General features: G+C 52.9%; 1 long non-coding RNA gene across 1 annotated transcript; it reads right to left on the bottom strand.

The window, feature by feature from the left end:
* Positions 1–979: 979 nt before the first annotated feature.
* Positions 980–1,524, bottom strand: LOC121025527 (uncharacterized). Its single transcript, XR_005788087.1, has 2 exons — positions 1,313–1,524; positions 980–1,089 (listed from the first exon to the last, which is right to left on the bottom strand). It is a non-coding gene; the product is annotated as an uncharacterized LOC121025527 (long non-coding RNA).
* Positions 1,525–6,800: the final 5,276 nt, after the last annotated feature.

Raw genomic sequence — 6,800 nt, 5'->3', positions numbered from 1 at the left:
TGTTTGCACTGCCTGCTATATTTTGGTTCAGGAGAAGGGCACCAGGGCACAGAACATCACATACATAACAGCTTTGTAACTGAGCCGCTTGAGCCTGCCCTGGCTAGGTGAGCTAACAAGCCAGCCCAGGATGCCCTTCACCTTCTGTGCCCACTTTTGAAAGCCCCTCTAACTGCAGAATACAGCACCAGTGGTATGTAGCAATAGAAAGATCTTGCCCCAAAGGGGTATTTCTAAGCCAGGGGTCTAACTAAGTGGATGGGTGGATAAGGAAAATTTTGACTTGAAAAGGGCCAGAGTCTGGACTCCTGATTTTTATTATTCAGTAAACACACACACACACACACACACACACACACACACACACACACACCTTATTGAGTGTCTCCTATGTGCCAGGCACTTTACTAGGCACTGAGATAACATGTATTAAGACCCTGTCTCCATCATTGACGTACTCATAGTCTAGCATGGGTGACAGAAATATAAACAGCCTGGTTTGGTGTGCCATCAGAGGGAGGATAAGAGAAGACTGCTAAGGTAGCACTCAGCTAGTAGTGGGAAGGGAGTCTGCAGGGACTTGGTGGGGGGTGTGAGTGCTTAATCAGAGTTTTAAGCATCAATCCTACCACCAACCGCCACCACCATCTCCAAGCTGTGTTTTAACCTCTATTACTAACTCCATGTGTGAGCTCAGCAAATGTTTAAGCTCTCTGGGCTGCCTCGGTTTCTTCATCTTCAAAATGGGAGCCATAATGTGAAGCCAGCCCCTGTATGTCCTGTGTGCCCTACTATCCACCTTGCTTGGTCCTATATCAAACATCGACCCCAGAGTGAGGACATAACTGTCTCCTCAAGACGCATGCAAACTTGTGGCAGAGCCGGGAAGAGTGGGGAATATTGAGAGGTGGTGGGAATGGGAGATGCGGTTGCGTAAAGGGGATGAGGCCCCAATGGAAGATGCGGGTAGAGGTGGGGGTTGACCTTCTATTCTGAGGTAACCATCTTTATTTATCCAACCGTCTTTCCACACCCGCTCCTCTCCCCTGCCGTCTTGAAGTGGGAACAGCACTGGGGGAGGAAAGCGGGCTGTTGGGGAGAAGGCACCTCAGGAATCGGAGTCAGGTGTCACCTGCTCGCCCCCCCCCCGCCCCATGTAGTCCATCTTGAGGACGGAGGCACTGAGGGACCCGTTGTCCGTCCCGATCTCCACCCCTCAGGGATTGGGATAGCCTTAGTTTCTCTCTGGAGTCGAGCATTTGCCCGCACTTTTTTTTTTTTTTTTTTTTTTTTAATCCTCAACGTGGCCCACCTTTGCGGTGGAGGTCACCAGTTTCGTTAAGTTTTCTCCCCGCTGAGTGAAGAAGGGCTTCCTTCTAACTCATCCTAAAAGACTCCCTTAGAACTTCAGGAGGGCGCGAGAGCTCGGGGCCGGCCGGGGCCGCGCCGGCTGCGCTGCCCCTCCAGGACTTCCTGCACTCCGCGCCGCGAGGTCGGCTAGAACTTCGGCCTCCGACGAAGGCAACTCCGCTTCCCTTGAAAATGCAGAAACTCCCGGCCCACACCCCCGCCCCTCGGGCCGCCTCCTCCCTCTTCCCCCGCCGCCCCCACCCCGGCGAAGGCTCCGCCCCGAGCCCTCGGCGTGGGGGCCTCCCTGCCACCTGCCCGCTGCCCATCCCACATGCAAAGCGTGACCGCCGGGGAAGGAAGCCGAGCGCGCGCCCACACTGGCCCTGCGCCGCCGCGGCGACAGCGAACAGCTCTCGCCTACTCCGTCCGTCTGCGCTTACCCAGCATGCACTTCCAGGCCCCGAGCTATCTCGGAGCTGCAGCCCCGGGGTCAGAGCGGCCGGAAGAAACAGGAAGTTTGGGACGGTCCTAGTCGTGGGGCCGGGAGTCCTAAACGGCAGGCCCTTAACTCCGCGCAGCCTCTCCCTTCCCCCGCCCCTCCCTCTGGCGCACTTCCCTGGGGTCCGTTTCGGGGGCTGGCCTGAACTCCAAAAATCCAGATGTGTTTGGGGGTCATTCAAGGCACACTCCCAGGGTTCCCTTCGCTGTAGCATCTCCGGGCTTTATGGATCCAGGGGTGGGACGGAGGGAGTGCTCCCGCCCTGGTGGGGTGGTAGGCCCCGTGGGTGGTTCGCCTTCTGCCCATGGAGAGGGAGAAAGACGCTAGATTGGGTAGAGGTGGAGGTCTGGAGGTTAGACACCCCCGGCCATCTCTTGGGCAGGTAGGGCAGAGGGAGAACCTGGTGCCCAGCCCGGGGTTATTGTCTCCCCTGCCTCTGCTAGAATTGCCCTCCGCTCTAATCTGCTCTCCACACTGACTAAGGCTACCCCATTATCCTCAGCAACCCTCTCATTACCGGGCACTGCTGTTCACCAGGGGCGCCCGGCAAGGGAGAGCGAGTGTGTAATGCAGCCCCTGCCTGGGGCAGAAAACGCAAAGGGCATGCCCTGCAGAAGGTGATCTCCTTCCTTTCTCCCCTTTGGCCAGGTAGGAAGGACTGAATTCTCAGTTCTCTTGGCCTCCCTCTTGCTGTCCATCCCCACCCCAACAGGAGCTAAACCCGTGCCACAGGCAACCTCAGCTAGCCCAATCAAGCCTCTCTTGGCCTATAGCTGATAAGGGTATAGGTCAGGGTGGATTCCAGTGGGCCATGTGGATCTTAGTATGTCAGGTTGTGCAGACATCTTCCTAGATTTCCTTAGAGAAAGGGATAGAGGAGAACAGGCTGAATATTTTGGAACTAGGAAGGTGAAGGGGAAAGCTCACAAGCTGTGGAGCGTGCAACTGTCCCAGACAGTTTTACCCCCAGGTAGAATTAATTGGCCTTTCTTCTACTCTCCCACAGCATAGTGCGATTCATACCTCTATTATCACATTGCATTGTAATTACTTGTTTACATGTTTCTCCCCCTTGCTAGATGGTGAGCTCCTGGAGGGCAGAAACTATGCCTTATTTATCTCTGCAGCTCCCTGCACAGATCCTAGCTCACAAAAGGGCAGTTGAATAAATGAACTAGAAATGGAAGAGATTCAATTAGATGACCTCCAGGATCTCGTTCAGCTCTAATATTCTGTGATGCAATTTAAACATGCACCCATAGATGCACTTGCACATGTGTAAACACACACACAGAGCAAGCAGACAAACACCATCATACCACAGTCCCAGTGTCAGTGTAAGACCACTCCTTGGAAAGCGAACAGATGTTACATGATGCCAAGTAACTGGCCTTTTGAAAATTGAATCTCCAAACCTAAACATCTGAAGTGTCGACAGCCAACGTCACAACTGGTTTGGCTGATTTTTTTTCACTGCCCTGACTTTTTAGGTGGCCACAACCCTGCCTCACTCTGTAGAAACCCCCCACCTGCCTCACTCTGTAGAAACAGTGAACACTCGGGCTGAGAGGGCCCTCCAAGATGCTCTGGTACAACGCTCTTCATTTTACAGATGAGAAGGTCCAATGTCACACAGGAGCAAAAATGTCAGTCCCGCATTCTCGCCACTTGGAGCATGCACATGTATGACACATGTTTGTATGCAGACAACTCCCTGGATCTGCACAAGTGGCTGCTGACATGCATAGACGTGGGTGCATGTGCCACGAAACTATACCCGGGCACACCCTCCCCCAACATTCACCTAGCAAATGCGGATGGCCCCACCCCCATGAGGCTGCCGGTCTGGAAAGGGAGGGCAGGGGTCACCCTGGGCCTGGGCAGCCCTTGCCAGAGCAGGAAAGGGATGGAGAAGCCTACAGGTTTGCAGCTGTCATTTAACGTGCTCAACTCTCCCAGCTCCCCTCGGCTCTCCTCCGTCTGCAGAGGGCGAGGAGAGGAGACATTCCGGGCTCATTCCAGCGAGCCGTGTGCACGCTGCAGGCGTGGTATGTGAGTAAGCGGCTCGCTTCCAGCTGCTGCCTTACACTTCGAGGGCTGACAGGCAACCCCCTCCCCCCAAACAAAACTCGTTACCCACTGCTGGCCTCTCTTCACATGGGCATGATTAAGGCAACCGGGACCGTTCAAGCTCTTCTCAAAAGGAGAGAAATTATGGCTTTTTCTCCACCTCGCCTGGCCGCCTTTCCCCAGGGACTCTCCTCTCAGGCCCACCTCTAACTAGAAGCCGAGGCAGACTTAACCCCCCACCTGCCTCTGATAGCCTCATTACAGCATGCTACTTTAACACTCTCCTGGAGAGTTTGCACCCTAATCATTGGTGCCTACTCGTTTTTCACCCATCAGGGTCCTCCCTCCCACCTCCACCCTACTTAACAAGAGCATCATCCCTCCCTTGCCTTCATAGAGTGTTTCATAGCTTTCAAAGCACTCTCCCATATGTGTCTTACTTTACTTTTACCACAACCTTGTAAGTCAAGTATTAGTAGCTTCATTTTACACACCAGGAGACTGAAGCTCAGAGAAGATAAACAAACTGCCCAAGGTCACACAGCTAATACCACAATCTCCATCTTTGACTACAGAGTGCACACTTTGACTCGCCCAGTTGATGTCTGACTCTCAAAGGGAGGGAGCCACCTGTCTGCTCCTTTTGTACCTCCATTCTACCTGCTGGAGGACTGGCTCTGTACACAAGGGGCACTCCAAGTCCTGGGTAGACAGACCAATGATACAAACAGCAAATCTTGGGATCTCCAGGAAGGGAGAGGCATTTACAAATTCTGGTGTTGTGTACCACCAGAGTCTTTTCAGCAGCTCCCACCCCTAATGTCTTCTCTCCGTCCTAACTTGCTCAGAGAGAGCAGTGCCAAGCCAAAAGAGGAGATCGTCCCTATGGGTGTAGACCCCAACTCTCCCCTCCCCCTCTCCTTTGGGGCTTGGGAGTGTTCAGATCTCATGAATAAAGCTAATATTGGAACTAGTCATATAACAGTCAGAGAGGGACTGTTCTCTGGATCCTCCTTTGCAGGGACGCACTGTGCCAATAGAATGCCCTGAGGCCCCAGCCCTTTCGGGCTGGCTGGCTCGGCTCGAACTGAAGGCACCCCCCTTCCTTTATGAGTCTCAGCTGATTTCCCTTGAGAGCCGCCCTGCTCCGCAACCCCCCCCCCCGCCCACCAATCGGACTCCCTCACTGTACCTGGGCCCCGCCCCTACTGTCCTCAAGGGGCGTGGCCGGCCCTAGGGCAAGCTGGGGCAGGAAGTGGTTGCAATTACATACTCCCGACCCCGTACTGGCTGCCACTGCCTGAGCTACAGTGCTAATTCGACTTGCCCCAAATGTCAGTGTAAGGGCTGGAAGAGGGCTCAGCCAGGGGCTCCTGGGCTGGAATGAAGCTCCTTTCCTGATGCAAAGAGGTTTCCAAGGCTGGACAAAGCTGGAAGATTCAACTGTCTGCGGTCACAACCAGGGATACAGGGAGGAGGGGGTCGTGGGTCTTCATCCCCAGCCCAGCATGGCAGCCACTCAGCACCACCATCCCCTTTTAACCTGGCCACTAGCTAAAAGCAGCTTTAACCTGCTGTTTGTCTCCCCTCAGTCCCTGCTCAAGATTGCCAGGACAGACAGCCCTGACCCCTCCTACCAAAGAGGACAGGCTTTGATCTACTGCTGCAAACCACCAGAACACAGTGGCTTTATACCCACTATTACTCCTGAGTTTCTCAGGCGCTCTCATCTGGGGCCAGCACTGGGCCAGGCGGAGGGTATGACTGGTGTGGCCATCACTATGGACGAAGTACCTAGTAGAAAAAGGGATAGGGGAGTTTGAGAATGTTAGGCTGGGGTGGCCTGAGAATCTCTGGGGTGGCCTTTCACGGAAAGCATCTTCAGCTCAGAAAATTGGGGCTACACTAGAGGAATGGGGTAGATGGGGGTTCAGCGAATAGGCTGGAGGAATGAAGAGTATATGGAGGTACAGAGGGTAATGGGGATGAGTGAAGTAGTTAGGTTAAAAAAAAAAAAAAAGGCCTACAGACCCAGTGGATACGACCCAGTGGGCTCCTCTTGCCCTTCACTAGGATCTTCTCCCGCAAGCACCAGGTTCCTTTGGTATGTCTGCACTCTGCAAAGCCCGTACTTAGCAGTTGCCTCCCCTGCTTCAAAGCCCCATTTCACATCGTACTAAAAGCTCCACTCCTTTCCTTATTCTATTAAAAGTCCCCCCTTTTGCAGGGCCTGCCCAATCTGCTGAGGTGGGTTGGTGCTCACTTTGGGGTTGCCCAAAGAGGAAAGTCTTCTCTCCTCAGGGCACCAATTCTGGAAGAAGTCAAAGGCTTGGGAGACTACTGATCGGTAGCCCTTTTCCCTGGGTTTCCAGGTTCTCAGGAGTCTGGGAAGCTGAGTCATAGGCAACTTCAGGCTCCACAGACAGCACAGCAAGAGAAAGAGGGAAGAGAAAAAGAAAAAAGGTGGAAAAAACAAACCAGGGGGCAGGACTCTTAGCCCTGCCTTTGTCTTGTTTCACTCACAGCTGGTGATCACAATCAGAAGATCGTCTTTGGATATGAGATGATGACAGGACATAGGATCAAATCAAGGAATAGGGATGGAAGTGTTTTGTAAACTATTAAGTTTTATACAGATGTGATTACCATTATTATTACTATGGGATATACCATTATTATTACTATGTATTACAAATTTTTATTTTGCTCTCGTGGATCTGGTTTATTCAATACTCTCCTTAATAGAGGTATGTGACACAGACTGGTTAACCTTGGAGCTTTTGAGGCCCTGAGTAAAGCATCGTGTGTGTGTGTGTGTGTGTGTGTGTGTGTGTGTGTGTGTATGTGTGTGTGTGTGTGAGAGAGAGAGAGAGAGAGAGAG

The sequence above is a fragment of the Herpailurus yagouaroundi genome, unplaced genomic scaffold (genome assembly GCF_014898765.1).
Source record: "Herpailurus yagouaroundi ecotype Mexico unplaced genomic scaffold, PumYag 67681, whole genome shotgun sequence".
Taxonomy (NCBI): Eukaryota; Metazoa; Chordata; class Mammalia; order Carnivora; family Felidae; genus Herpailurus; species Herpailurus yagouaroundi.
The sequence above is the reverse complement of the archived record's forward strand: the minus strand, read 5'-3'. Positions and strand labels throughout refer to the sequence as shown.